We start from the raw sequence: 16,509 nt of genomic DNA, 5'->3' as shown, positions 1-16,509 counted from the left end.
TCTTTTTTTTTAATATATTAAACGATTAATATTTTTAAAAATTTATATTTTTATTATAAAAATATAATATTATTAAATATATTTAATGAATTTTATTGTATATAAAATTTTATTTAAAAATATTTTATAATTTAATACGGAGGCAGTATTACCACAGAGTGACCTGTGAAATTGAAGCATGAGCATGAGTTTAGAGTAGTATAGGAAATAGTGCACCTTGAATGCCTTTGTCTCTTGACATCTCGGAGAACGAGATCGGCCGGCCCTTTTTCAACCAAAAGCTTTGAACATTTCGGCGGCTTTGGTTACTACGTTTCCATCTCTCTCTGCCTGAAGCATCAAATGCGTATGTCCCTTTGGCTTCTCACAATCGCAACCTCTCTTTTGTTCTGAGCCTCTCATATCATAAGTCATAACCTGCAAGTAATCTTTCCATCTCCTTCTCCATCTCCAAGTACTCTTTTTTCAGACTTGCATTGATTGAAACATTAAAGGAGAAGACGATGGGTGAGACATCGCAGAGTGTAGCCATTGGAATCGACCTCGGAACCACATGCTCGTATGTCGCAGTGAGGCAGAACGGTCAAGTGGAGATCATCGTCAACGATCAAGGGAACAGGACGACACCGTCTTATGTCGCTTTCACTGATACTCAGAGGATGGCGGGTGACGCTGCCAAGAACCAGGCTGCTCGCAACCCTACGAACGCTATCTTTGGTAATATCACTTTCTTCATTTCCTTTTGTCCGTTCTGAATCTGATCCTGGCTAACACAGCAAAGTAGCCCATAATGTAAACAAACGAACAAGACAGAAGAAAATTCTTTAATAACGTTTCTTCAAGAGGGGAAGAAGGAAGCTGGAACGAAGCAGTTCGATTTTTCTCCAGGCTAATCTTAATAATAATAATAATAACAATAATAATAATAATAATTAGTGCGTTTCGTGTGTGCGCTATTGATATGATTATTAAATTAGAATAAAAATATAATACACACACTAATATATTATTAGTTATGATATATCCATTTGATCCTTATTATAAGATATTTTTAATCATTTTACGCGTCTTAAAAAATTATTTTTTATCATAAAAAAGTGAGATGTAATTTTATTTTTACTCTTAGCTTTAATTAATAATACAATTATAAAGTTGTTCAATATTTTGAACTAAAAATTACTTGGATGCTTTATAAATAGGGATGGAGGGAGTACTATGTAGCTAAAATATTGTTGATAATGATTAAAATTAACTTTTTGAGCCCACAATATGTCTGATCATAATTTTTTTTTGGCCAAGTGACCATAAAAAAAAAATCAAAGCAACGTTCAATACTCATATATGGCATTTTTTTATAAAATTATTTGGAAGAACACCTACGAATTATTATAAAAATTTAGCAATTACATTAACATTATTTTATTTAAGAATAATATGTCAACGTAATGATTTCACTTTATAATCGTTTTAAAAATTTATATAGTTTTACAAATCTATCATCTAATAATGTCCTCTTTCAGACTATAAAATTACTTTTAAAATGTACTCAAATTAATGAAATGTTAAATATATATATCGAATATTATATATATGTAAGTGTACATCCTCGCTCCGTGCAGAGCTAGATTATAAAAAAAAAAAAAACAAAGAACTTTCGATGAATTAGAACAGTTTTTGAAATTAAAAGGCTTGAGTTCAACAAGTGACCTTCACAAGAAGAGTGTGCCAGTTGATCATTTTTTTATAGAATGCTGTACAGTATTTATTGTTAACTTCTAATTTATTTCTTTTGGCTATCAATTATATTTCGCAGATGCAAAAAGGTTGATTGGTAGGAGATGTAATGATCCCCATGTTCAAAGTGATATAAAGCTTTGACCTTTTCAAATCATTTGCGGTGCCAATGATCAACCCAAAATTGTTGTGCAATTTAAATCTCAAGAAAGACTCTTTTATCCAGAAGAAATTTCTTCAATGATATTAGCCAAGATGCGTGAGATAGCAGAGACTTATCTTGGTTCAATGGTGAAGAATGCAGTTATCACTGTGCCTGCATATTTTAACTTTTGTCAATGTCAAGCTACCAAAGACGCAGGTGCAATTGCTGGCCTCAATGTTATACAAATAATCAATGAGCCCACAGCTGCTGCAATTGCATATAGTCTTCAAAAGAAAGCTCGTTGTGACAAGGAGGAGAACATTTTTGTGTTTGATCTTGGTGGTGGTACCTTTGATGTGTCTCTTCTAACAATTAAGAAGGATGACTTCAAAGTTAAGGGCGTTGATGGTGACATACACCTTGGAGGAGAGGACTTTGACAATAGAATGGGCTACTACTTTGTTGAAGAATTCAAGAGGAAGCAAAAGAAGGACATTAGTGGTAATCCAAAGGCCCTTAGGAGGTTGAGAACTGCATGTGAGAGGGCGAAAAGAACACTTTCTTCATATTCTATTGTTAAACTACCATTGAGATAGATGCTTTGTACGAGGGTATTTACTTTTATTCAGTGATCAATCGTGCAAAGTTTGAGGAATTGAACAAAGACCTCTTTGAAAAGTGTTTGGAAATTGTGGGGAACTGTCTTACAGATGCTAAGATGGAAAAGAGGAGCATTGATGAGGTTGTCTTGGTTGGTGGGTCTACAAGAATTCCTAAAGTACAACAGCTACTACAGGACTTCTTCAATGGGAAGAATCTATGCAGGAGCATCAATCCTGATGAGGCTGTTGCTTATGGTGCCGCAATTCAAGCTGCTATTTTAAGTGGGCAAGGAAATGAAGATTTACAAGGTATTGTTTTGAATGGTGTGACCCCATTGTCCTTGGGGTTTGAGATACTGGGTGGTCTCATGAAAGTAGTAATTCCAAGGAACACTAGTATTCCTACAACGATGTCAGCTGATTGTACAACTGTGGAGGACAACCAAAAAAAAAACAAAAAGTTGAGTTTTATATTTGTCAGGGTGAGAGAGCAAAGGCAGAGGATAACAACTGGTTAGACACATTTCACCTAATCATTCCCCCTGAACCCAAGGGTGTTCCTAAGTTCAAAGTTTGCTTTTCCATCGATAAGAATGGTATCTTAAATGTCCCTGTAGTGGAAAAAAGATCCCGGAACAAGAATGAGATAATCATAAATAATGGAAAAAGAAGACTATCAAAGGAAGAAATTGAGAGGATAGTTCAAGAAGCAGAGAAATATAAGGCCGATGATGAGATGCACGAGAAGAAGGTTAAAGCAAAGAATGCTTTGGAGGACTGTACGTACAATGTCAAGAGTGCTGTAAAGAATGAGATGAGTGGCTCAGGACTTTCCCCAACAGACAAGAAGACGATTGAGGATGCGACTGAAATGGTGGCCCCGACGCTGGTTGAAGTCCAAGAGCTTGCCGAAGTAGACGAGTATGAGCGCAAGAAGAGAAAGCTTGAGAGCATTTATAATGCCATTATGTTGAGGAATGGTCAAGGTAATGATGGCAATATTCCTCCTTCTGCAGCTCGTGTTGATACTGTTTTAGGTAATAAGACACAATAAAATATTGTTAAAGAAGAGCCAAAAGACATATGACACAGGTGCAGCTGTTTCTGTTGCTCGATGATATGACGTATGTTAGTTAACTTCCATTTTGTGATTTTCTTAAATATATTATATTGTTTTGATATTCTGGTTGATAAAAGTTTAGTGGTTGACTTGGCCTCCAATTTAGAATGTTGTAAATACTTTTGGAAGGTTTTGCTTTGCATGGCCTTGATATTAAGTGGGGTGTGTAGTTTTCAAGAGCATGACGAAGCAACTTGAATATTATTAGGAGAATGTTTGTTTCAATCCTATTTATAAGGTATTTTAATAATTATTATGTTCATCTTTACCATGTTTCAATCCTATTCATAAGGTGCCTTAATAATTATTGTGTTCAACTTTACCTCTTTGCCCCTATTAAATGTAGGAAAGTTTATTAAATATTAAAATATTTTATTTTAAAGTAGGTATATTTAATAGAAGTAAAGTTGAAAACTTATTGAATTTTTAGTCAGAAATAATGAAGTTTAAAGTTTTTTTTGATTCCACTGAAAATACTAGAAATGATTTATAAATAAGATTAGGTTTATGCTAGCTAATATGACTTATAAATAGGATTAAATACTATCTTCATTCCAAATTATAATACACTTTTGAAAAAAATCACATATATTAATAAAGCTCATTAAATATACTTTACAACATTACTTTTTCATGATAAAAATATAAACTTTTAAAAATATTATTTATTTAATACTCTATTTTTAAAACAATATTAAATAGAGAGAATATATGATAAGGGTAACATTAAAAAAATATCATTAATGGAATCTTATTTTTGTCAAAATGTATTATATTTTTGGACATAGAATCTTTCCCTAAAGTGTCTTATAATTTGGGACAAAGGTAATATAATCCTTTCATAAACCGCGACTTGGATATGATTGCTGCAATCCTAACGCATGCCTTTTTATCTATAAAACTTTGTCTTATTGTACAAGAACTTTTAACATGGGGCGATTCACAGCAAATTGCCGGTTCTGGTTCAAGAAATAAGAAATAAAGAATAAGGACGACTGTTACTGTTTCTGGAGATGTATCGAATGTATATATATCGGGTTGGCTTTTTCTTTTGAATTAATGTATGTGGTCAGATTGTTCAGGATTTGATCATATATATGACAATGGTTAATAGTGAATTTGAATTTTGTGATTTTCTTGAAAATATATATGTGTTTGCCACATTCTGGTTTCAGTGCGTGACCTCTTGTAGTTTAAGTTGATATATAAGTGTTAGCTCTCGGAAGGTTTTATTTTGCATTGGTTGATATTGAGTGGGGGTATGTATATAACATTCGCCTTGAATATTGCTAGCAGGATTTGCCACAACTTCAGCTTAGCTCATTTATTCCTTGTATATGTATATACGACGACTTGGATGATGGTGTGCCTTAATTAGCCTTGAAACACACACATACACACACACAGAGCAAACGAGAGGCTTTCGTTATAGAACTTTTAACATGTAGGGTGATTCATTGCTAAATTTTAATCACAAACACATCGTTTTCTTGCGTTAGAATGCTTGGTCTTAAATGCTCAAGCCTTGATTCTATAATGACTCTAAATTTTAAATTAAATAAATTTCCTTTCAATTGATAATTAATTAATTTTAACTTTATGATAAAGAAAGAGCAATAATATATTAAAATTTATATTGGATATTTATATAGAAGTTTAGAGTTCAAATTTTATGTTAGCCAAATGTTAGTTTATTTTTATGAAAAAGTACTAAAGAGTCCTTAGTTTTATTATAGAAATATTATAATAACAAAAATTGATAGGGTTTTCTTTTGAAATTTTCTCATTAAACTTTGGGTCTTATTTTGTAAATTTCTCCATGAAATATTATTTGACTTTCTTTGGACCTTCTTAGTCAGTGGTGTGTACAGAAGAGAGAGAGCTCGTGATTTTTTTTTCTCGTTATGTTTCCTTTTCTCTTCCAATCACGATTCTAGAACCAGATAAGAGAAGTCTGGAACTCTCCACTTTTTCCCGGCTTCTCCTTCTTCGCCCACCATCTCCAGCACCGCCGCGAAGTGGGAGCTCATCACCTCCATGCGATGCCCAGGTCCTTAGTCATGCTCCCTATCTCGGTCTTCCTCGCATGTTGCTCTGTGTAACACCCTCAAATTTACAAACCGATTTTTCATAAATTATTAATTCAACAAATCATTTTTTTTTCATTGAACCCTTATCATACCCTTATCATGGTAGAAAATTTCTACCATGATACATTCAAGACAATATATCACAGGTCTTAAAATATCTCAAAAAGCAATTAGAACCATGAAGGATAGACATAATCCTCCTGGCATGATATTCAAATCAGATCATAAATCAAAAGGGACAGACATAATCCTCTTGATCATATAAATACTTTTAATAAAAAGGATTAGAGTTTATATGCTTCACAAAAACTTATACATTGTATAATCCAAATTAAGAGGCAACGTAAAAGATGGTGTCTGATACACCAAAGTTATGCCTCTGGTGCTTTCTCGGCCGGACTCTCTCTTGTAAAAATATTAACCATGGGAAATGAGACTTAAAAGTCCCAGTAACCAAAAATTAATATGTAATGATGCATGCGGATGTAACTAATCATGCGATTGCTAAGTGGGCACACAAAAACATTTAATCGAACAATATTTCCAAACAAACCGAACAAGTATTTAATTGCATGACTATACCTTATATCCTCCTTTCGTCATGCTCGGACGCCAAATCACCTGGCCAAAGGTGAGTTGGACTAAGGGACACGCCACTCATTGGGTCCAATGAGGGCTTACCACGTGGTAATAATTAACCGAACAGAAATTTTCATTAACACCATACATTAAAATACCCTGACAAGTCATGCATCATTCAAATATTCAAACAGGAATATATCCGAACAATAATATCTCATCATGATAAATAAAAATAAATTTTTGACCCACTTGGCAATAATTTCAAACAAGTACATAACAGTATTTATTTTCAATAATTCATAATTTTTTCAAACAACAAGTCAACACATAACCATTCACAAACACACTCATCATAACACATTAATAATAGTTACCTTGTATCTTGAATAACAAGTTCCCCTTCATAACTCCTTTTTCACCACTATCCTTGTCAATATAATCTACATAATTATTTCACAATACTCTATATTAATTTTACATTGAAATTAATAAATAACTCTAAATTAAAGAGTTAGAAAGTCTTAGATCTAAAATTCATATTGACACTAATTTAAGATTTATGCCTTATTTAACTTTTCAAATTTTTTTTTAAAATTCCCGTACCCTAATAAACTATTTTTAAGCCTTAAATCACTTCTAGTATCACAATTTCATCCATCTATATTCTAAAAATTCATTCAAAAATAAATTAAAAATTTTGAAATTATTCAGAAGCCTCAAATCACCTTTCTATAATATCAAAAATACCTATTTATATTTAAATAAATATTTAATAATTAGAAGTTCATCCCTACATCTTAGATTCAACATAAATTCAACCATATAGATCTAAAGTTTAACTCAAAAATTCTTAAACATGAGTTTCAACCTCAAGAAAATATTCTATAATATTTATTATATCTCTAAGAATTTCAACATATATTTTTAATCCATCATATCATCAGATTAACTACTCTATAGAAAAATCCTAATCTGTTTGCTCTATTCTACAAAATAATCATATCACTAGAAAGCTAATACTATTTAGAAAATAACTAAAAAATTAATTTTGTAATTAAATAATTTTTTAAATGCTAATCTAAACGAGAAAGTTGGAACATATCTGAAGAAAAAAAAATAATCCCCCCTTGCGAGAAGACGCCGAGCAACGTGAGAGGAAGAGAGAAAAATAATATAAAAATGGGATTGTGAGTCCCAAAATTATATTAAAAAAAACTATAGGTCTGAATTTAATTATTCAAACTTTTGGGCCATTAGTTGCAATTTTCACAAATTACATCTTGGGCCATTAGTTGCAATTTTTACAAATTGCATAAACTTTCTTTTTGCCTTCCTCTGCATGCTCTCACTTTCTTTTATATGTGAGGAATTCTTTCCTTGTCCCACATCTAATCGATATGGGACTAAACTCTTTTTTTTTACTTTCTTTTCTTTTTTTTTAATTCACACACACACATATTTTTTTAATTTTAAATCTTAAAATTACATCTTAACAAATTATTTCTTATATAATTTTAAACCTAAATTTTTAATTCATAATTAAATGCCTAACCATATTATTATTTCTAAATAACCTCAAATAATATAAATTCCTATTATTATCATTTTTTTTATCCTCAAAACCTAAATTCCATAATTTCTTTATTATATAAAAATCAAGATATTACACTCTGCCTTCACCATTCTTGTTCGCGTCTTGCTATGAATGTTTGTGTGCCACTGGATTCTTTTTCGTCCTCTCTCGTCTGTTTATTGCTAGTGTTCGTGTGAAGTGGGAGATCTGTTGCTGTTAAAGGCCGTCGGATTCTTCCATATCTTCCCCTGTTCTTGCTGTCTTTGTTCTGGTTAAGGAGTAAGAGCACGAGGAGAGAGAGAGTGTCTGGTTTTTGCTTCACCATTTCCTCTTCATTTCTGACTTGTTTCTCTGATTCTTGCCGTCGGTGTGCATCTTGGATCTTCAACATAGATCCTCCATCTACACCATCAACTTGAAGTGCTGAGTTGTATGAATTATGTTCTCCTCTACTTTCCTATTTACTGGTCGTGCAAGCTCGTGTTGTGCGTGTGTTCTCAGCTTTCAATTTCCTTATTCTTCTCAGCATGGGTGTCGAGTATGTGTGTGTGGTAAGTTTAACTTCTCTTATTCTTTATTGTTGTTGGTTGTTCAAACTTCAATCTTAAACTTCATTGATTGTCGGTCATTCTCCCCTATTTTTAGTGTCACTGCCGTACTCATGAGGCTGGACAATATTTCGAGTCTGCCCTTTTTAAATTTTCATATGCTCCATACATGGGTGAATACCACCTGTCTTCTTCTCCTCAGCCAGTCTATACATAGATATTAGAGTGGATAAAAATTTGTTCTTTTCCATTTGCTCTGTGGCTGTGCATGAGCAAGGATAAGAATAGTATTGAAGTAAGTTTGAATTGAGGATTAGAAAGCTTATTTTGAATGACAATCATGCTTTAAGCAACTTGTTATTGTAAGGGAGAAATCTTGATTATTGTGGCAAATTATATGTGATGGTTATACTGTGATTAATAAAAAATTATATTTATATATACACACACACACACACTTGATTAAAATTTAGTATAAGAATTGGAAGGCAGATTAAAATCTAATCAAAGTGTCAAATAGAAAGGTAGACTTAGAAAGGTAGACATGTAAAGTATTGAAAGGATTAAAGAAACTGAGATTGGGTTGATTAAATTATAATGATTTAGAGTTCGATTGGTTATAGTGTTATCAATATTACTTGGCTAGAGTAAGGCCATTAAATTGTTCATCACCTTGAATAAGGTGTTTAGAGGAAGAGAGACATAGATGAAGTCGAAAGAAATGAATTTTGGTTCTTGGGCATATTAAAGGTAAGTGGATAGTGTCTCAACTGCTTTTCTTTCTATTAAAATGTAATAGCCTAAATAAATAAAAAGTCTTAAGTTTAAAACCTCCGGAGCACAAGGAAGAATTTTGTTTTGTTGGTTCTAGCTTATATGTAATTACTATAATGCCCTCTTCCTCATGTGGTAAATTTACTATTATTATTATTATTTCTTCCTTATCCAGTGGGTGCACGCAGAGACTGAGGGAGAACTCAAGAGTGTTCGAAATTGCTCTCTACCCTTCTACCATAACTGACCATCTCTCCCCTCTTTCCTCCTGGCTATTATCGGCGACGGAGAGGGCTCGCCATTTCTCAGTGACGTGTAGACACTCTTTCATACATGCAGACTCTGTTTTTCTTTTTTTTTCGATCTGTTACTTCTCTGTGCCTTTCACGTTCGAGTTGCAGTTGGAGTGAAGGACTAGGTCGTCGGAGCTAGAGTGTTTTAACTCATAAGTTCTTCCTTTCCGAACTCAACCATGGGCTTCGTGGGTTGCTTCACTAGTCTGTGCTCCCTGTTTTTGTTTTTTCCTCTCTGTTGTGCCATATGCGTCGTGCTGAGACAAGAAAATGTAAAGCATCAGAACTGGGGTAAGGTTGTGCGGTGAGCTAGTATTGGTACTGTGAGTTAAGCTTTCTTCCTTTGCTGTGCGTGGTAAAAATGCTATTTGTCTTCTCCCCTGTTCAGCTATAAACCCAACGTCCCTATTCCTTTTCTTCTCGGTCTGTGGTGTTGATAAGGTAAGGGATCTTCAAGTTTCATTTCTCTCCTAATATGAATGCATGTGATCAATTGGTGAAGTTGCAAAAAACTATGCCTTGTTACTGCTGTTGCCATGCTGTTGTAGGGGGAGAATATTCAAACTTGAGATAGAAATCTATTTTAAAACTTGCTAATAATGTATACATGTATAAAGACATATCTATATATATGAGCTATCATTTTGGAACTACGTAGATTTTATTGGGATTGATTTATGCTAAGAAATTTATTAAGGAAAGGTTGGAAGAGGATAATTTTAATATTCTACTTGAATATTGGTATTAACGAGATGCTTGTTGGAATGTTTGAAATAATCTTAAAGCATGAAATTTGGTTTGAATTTTAAATGATAATGGTTGATATATGCGAAGTATGAAGGATAATGTTTGGTGGGAGAAGTATATAAGTGTGCAAGCTATGGAATTATGAATGGATGGTTTAACTAAAACAAATTGGTGGGGATTAGTGATGTTAATGATAAGACTTGGATTAACTCTAAATATGATGGTAATTGATTTGGAATTATGTTAAAAATTTCATTCATTTATATATATTTTGATAGGGCGCGAGGAAGAACGAGACCCTGATCAGAATTAAAGGCAAGGAATATTTTGAGAATTTAAAGCTTCAACAAGTAAGTAAATAGCATTCCCTTTAATTTATTTTTATTGGTATTTTTATTTTTAACAAATTTTCATTGAGATATTTTATTCTTGTGAATTACATTAGTTTTGAAACTTTGTGATATTGATGCGAAATATTTAAAAGAGGATATATGCATTTATTTCCTCAGGGAATATGTTTTAAAGATTTATGGAATTATTTGGTTTATTAAACTCTTGAAATTCTTGATTATTTAGATAATGCCAGCTCGTATATTATTTTATGAAAGACCATTTTTAACAGGTCTTAAATTAAAATTTAAAGTGATACATGCGAGTTTGGCATTGGAAATGTTGATTATATTTTAGAAGTAATTATTTTCTCGCATGTTTGAAACACGATTTTTGAGAGGACTGTAAACAGAACACTACTGCTAACGACAGTTTCGTTAGCCTATAGCGTGCTGTGGTTAAATACTATCTAGTTTGTTTCGTGAGTTTTATTCTCACGTTTGGTGTTCATGGGCTTCGTACCTACGTTTGATTCTGTGGCCTGAGCCGTATTTGGTTACTTACCCTCGTGGGCTGTGTGTCCATGTTTGTTTCGTAGCTTTAGTTGCGTTTGGTTACTTACCCTTGTGGACTGATGTGTCCGCGTTTGTTTTCGTGGCATAAGCCGCATTTGGTTATTTACCCTCGTGAACTGTGTGTTCACGTTTATAACCTGTTCTGTTGAGTTCTAAAAAATTTAAATATTAATTAATATGTGTTTTCAAAATTTACCTAATTTTGACTAGTAATTGGTATCGTTTTGAGTTATATGAGAGCAGATTGACTTCTTTTAGCATGATAACATAAATTATTTTCAATTCATTCTTATTTTACAAATATGATTATGACTTACATTCTTATAAATTTTGGTGAAATTACTTTCAATTTCTTGACACCATTATTAGAGATTGTCAATTTAAAGTTAAAAAATTTTATCATGGAAATGCTATTCATTGAATAAAATTATTTGGCCTCAGATTGGTTAGCTGATGCTGATTCCACCAATGATCTCAAAAAGGACAATTAGCTACAGTGGGTGGACCTTTTTGATTGGTATTGTTGCTTTAATGTAAATATATGATTTGTATGTCATTTTGATTTGATAAAAAAAAAAAGAGTAGATGCTCTACATAGATGGTTGATAAACCTTAATTTTTGTCTGTATATTGGTTGATGGCTGAAAGGAGCTATGGTCCTGAATTATACTGTTATCTGTAAAAAGAAATTTTTGTTGTAGAGTTTTCGGGAGATCTTAGTTACAGGGGAGGTTCTACCAAAATTTCTACAAAAACATTGACACTTTCTTATGATAAGGAATTTAAAGAAGTTATTTTAATTCTCATATGATTTGATTGAATTTTGTTCTTTCTTGAAAAATGGAATAAATATTCACTTGGAGGCTTACGGGAATGTGAGAGTGGTTCACACCCATGCCGGTCACCCTCTATTTTTGGGGCGTGACATAAAATTTCCTTTACTAAAATTTATGTTTTTCTAGAAATTATTTTAATAACATTAATGCGATTATTGAATATTTATTGATTAATATTGCTTTATTTTGAGAAATTAACTATACCAAATTTGAAATGTTATTTGATCAATTAAATCAAGTTTGGACTTTAATTATGAGATTGTTATTTTATCAAATATTGGATTGATACAAAGAATGATTCTTGCGAGTTCAACTTTGAATTTTTTTATTATTCGATAAATGCGAGCATAAGCATTGGATATGAAATTTTATTCTGGCAAGTTTTAATGCTTAAAAGTATTCATGCAAGTTTGATTTTAAAAATGAGACCTGTATCTTGAAAGTGATGATTTTCTCGCACGTTTGAAAATGATTTTTTTAAAAAAACAGGGACTTTATACGGAACACTGGTTGCTAACGGTAATTCCGTTAGCCCTTGGCACACCATGGTTCACCTAGCTAACAGGGTGCTTATAAGAGGTGCTAGCCCCGTGTGATGGCCAATGCACGTGGAATAAAGGGATGGTTATTCGTGAGCATCATACTCATGTTTGTTTCATGCCTTCGGTTGCGTTTGGTTAGCATTATCCTCATGGACTGTGTGTCCACATTTGTTTCGTGGTTTCAGCCACGTTTGGTTACTTACCCTTGTGTACTGTGTGTCCACGTTTGTTTTTGTGGCATAAGTCGCATTTGGTTATTTACTCTCGTGGACTGTGTGTCAACGTTTGTTAATTGTTTTAATAAGTCCTTGTAATTATGAATCCAATTATTTGATGATTTTATATATAAGTCGCATTTTAGTAATTTATTTATAAATATTTATTTCATTTATGTGCTTTCTTGAAATCAAGTGACATTTTTATTTACTATGATAGTTCAATGATTTGAGAGTTTATTTGAAATTTTATTGAGCCATTTTATTATGAAGTTTATTAAATTTTTTTTTATAAAAATTGTTTGTCTCTCAATTTATGAAATTATTTCAAACTTTTCTTTTTATTCATATTCTATTATTTATTGTTGGGACGTGATTCACTGAAAATTATTATTTTGATCTTAGATACGTTAGCTAATGTTGTGTCTTTCGCTAATCTTTGAGGGGCGGTAATATTCAGATGAGATGAAAAGCTGAAATCAAACTTCTTTAAAGTAAATTTATTATGTCAGGTGCTCCACATAAACTATAGTTAGGGTCCTCATCCTTATGATTTATACTTTGATATTTACTGATTGGAAGAAAATTCCTTGCTGCTACTACTGTTTTGTAAAATATTAAATCTTTTGTTTGTATGATTTGTATTAAGGATGGCTTAATTTATTATCAAAGGTCTTCATGGCTTATAAATTAAAGTTTTCTTGAGTAAAGACTTTTAGAATATGGGTATTATCTCTATATTCTGTGCCAAACATGTTCTATTTTTGGGGTGTGATAGATTCATTGTCTTTGTAGGCTATGCTCCTTTCCTAGGCCAAGTCTTAGCTAGAATTTTCATGATAACGTTAGTAGATCTTATAATTAATATAATGAAAAAATCAAACCATGCTGGTCAGGTTCAATTGGAAAAATGATGAACTGGCCGGTCATTAATTGACTTCATTGGAGAGAAGAATATGAAAACACCTTTACTATTTTTCATTCTTTGTTTCAGCTTACGCAACTTGTTGATATGTAAGATTTTCGGGGTGTTTGCAGATAGCGGTGTATAAAGAGAAAAAGCTAATCTAACTTGTTTTATTTCGTCGCTAATTATCATGTCTCATGACCAAAATTAATGAAAATTTTGTCATTATTTCTCATCAAATTGTCCTGCTAAATTATATTTTTCTAATGGTTTATGAATTAAAAAATAAGACAGAAACCGTGTACTTGATTGTATATAATGAGATGAGAAACATGGTCCTCTCAATTCAGAAGTTTAGTATGTCATATCGTGTTAATTCTATGTTGATGTTGTGTACATAATTTCGTTAATTCTATTATTGAGTTCAAAAAATTATGATAAGTTCAACATTGTAAAAGCAAAAAGCCAAAAAAACAAAAACAAAAAGAAAGAAAGAAATTGGAAAGAGCTTCTTCTTCTTCTTGTTTTTTTTTTTTTTGGGGCAAGAGACCAATGACACTCACTCACTCACTTATATTTACACTCCTTCCCTGTATTACTGGAGGAGTATTAGTGGCATCAAGCTAGCCAATGGTTCTTGGCAATTGGGAGGAGCTTATGGTTAGACAAATGTGGGAGGAGTCAATGATTTTGATGCTAACAAAAACTTCCAAAACATTCACATTACAACTAACAAATATAATACTAATACAACCTTCTTGGTAATTCTATATTTAGACGTTAACTTTCAGCACTTCATTCCCACATCAAAAAAAAAAAAAAAACATTTACAGCATTAATTGATTTATTGTGGTACTTGATTTTAAATTTTTTGTCTTTGGCTTATTTTTATACAACCTGTCATAATTTTAACAAGTAAGCAAAATAAATAATAAAGTTTATATACAAATGAGCAACCATTAAGTTTTTATGGAATCATGCATATTTAATAATATATATATATATATATATATACTCCTTCCATTAAAAAATGTAAGACATTTTTAATTGAATATCACCTCTCAATAAAGTAGTTACCTACATTCAAATTAACCTTATTTTTTCATATTTATCCATATTAAACACTCTATAATAAATATAAAATTATTATCAATAAGGGCACTTTTGAAAAAAATAATAATAATTACATCTCAAAAGACTAAAAATATTTTATATTTTTTAATATCCAACTCCTCAAAATATACCTTATATTTTTTAACAGAGAGAGTATATATTAACATACGTTACATATGGATGAAAATGTAGCGACTGTAAATAAAAAAAAATAGGAACTTATATCAAAATAGGCTAAAAGTACAAGGACGGATAGTTCTATTTTTTTAATAGTATTATGCTCCAATTCCTATCAAATTTCATAGTGACAACTAGCAATGACGAGAAGGGTAAATGAGAATTGTAGGGGATGTAAAGGAAATACTCAGAATAATTGTTTTGTTCATTGTGACGAAACTTTACATTAGAGGGTGGCAGTTGTAGTTATAACTTATCTCCTCTTGTTCTTAATATAAGATAAATCAAAGCTTGAATTTTTTTTGTTTTAAATGAAAAATTAAATTAGAGTAATTAATATTTTTTAATTTTATCCCTTATTTATTTATGAAAAAACATAATAATTGATCCTTATAATTTTATTGAATTTTATTTTTAGTCCCTATAAATTTTTCAGCATTCTCCATCCTCTATAATTTAACATCATTAGGGACCTAAAGAACAAACATTGTCCAATTTCATTAACACTTTAATGTTGGAATAGTCGAACCATCAACCATTGAAGAAAGCCATTTGGTTCAACCATTTAACTCATTCTAATGGTTGGCCCACTTGAACACGGCAGGTTTTAAAAACTCAAAATTAAATCTAAAATGGTTGGACTATTTTGAATTTTTTTCTTCTTACTCTTATTTTAATAATAAATTTTTTTATCCAATTTAAGATATTAATGTCAACTTATATTTAGGTTATTATAATAAAATCTTGAGTGTATAATTTGTTGATTGGTATTATATCAATGAAAGTGTACGGAAAATTGAAAACTCATTTATTTTAAAAGAAAAAATAAGGTAAATAAAAAGATATACATGTGAAAAAAAATGAAAAAATTAAATTTAATATGTTAAAGCTGAACAACTCTAAATTGAGAATGATATTATCACTATTTTTAATGTTTTATTTATACATATGCATATAAATATAATTTTTTTATTTAATTATTATGCCACTGGTCTAACCATTAGTCTAACCATTAGTCTAACCAGTTAAATAATGAGAGCTATGACCCACTGATTTTTTGGGTTCATTGTCTAGTCCACTATTTTCTTATCCTTCTATTATGGGCAATTTTGACACGGTTGGTTACTAAATGTGAGTAAAACTGACAAAACAGGTTGAGATCATTTAATCATATTTAAGTGAAGGGTTGGGCTTGCATTTTAGGTCTCACAATGCTTAATTGGACCTTAATGAGCTAAAAAATAAACAGGCTAGCCCCTTACTGAGAGCTGGCCTATTTAAGCTCATTTATATTTTTTATATAAAAATTATTGGTATTGAATAAATGAGGAGGAAGAGGATTCAAATATAAAAAAATTAAAAAATAAAATCCTAGCCTAATTTTTTAAAAAAAGAGAGAGAAAATCTTGATATTTTGCTACTGAAAAGCCAACTTATAGCAAAGTATAACCAAATATTATTAATATTAAAAATAATAATGGTAAAGATCATCACAATGATGCTTTTGATATTCTCGGATTATTGTTTTATTAATATTTAGAGAAGACTTGATTAGTTTGTTTAGATTTATTTGATTTGATTTTGGGAATTCGAACAAGGATTGTCT

At 31.3% G+C, this 16,509-nt stretch overlaps 1 pseudogene; it reads left to right on the top strand.

Annotated features, from left to right (window-relative positions):
* Positions 1-503: 503 nt before the first annotated feature.
* LOC129292306 (heat shock cognate 70 kDa protein-like) lies at positions 504-3,535 on the top strand (annotated as a pseudogene).
* Positions 3,536-16,509: the final 12,974 nt, after the last annotated feature.

This window comes from Prosopis cineraria, unplaced genomic scaffold (genome assembly GCF_029017545.1).
Source record: "Prosopis cineraria cultivar Desert tree isolate PC_DT_omini unplaced genomic scaffold, ASM2901754v1 PC14, whole genome shotgun sequence".
Lineage (NCBI taxonomy): Eukaryota > Viridiplantae > Streptophyta > Magnoliopsida > Fabales > Fabaceae > Prosopis > Prosopis cineraria.
The sequence above is the reverse complement of the archived record's forward strand: the minus strand, read 5'-3'. Positions and strand labels throughout refer to the sequence as shown.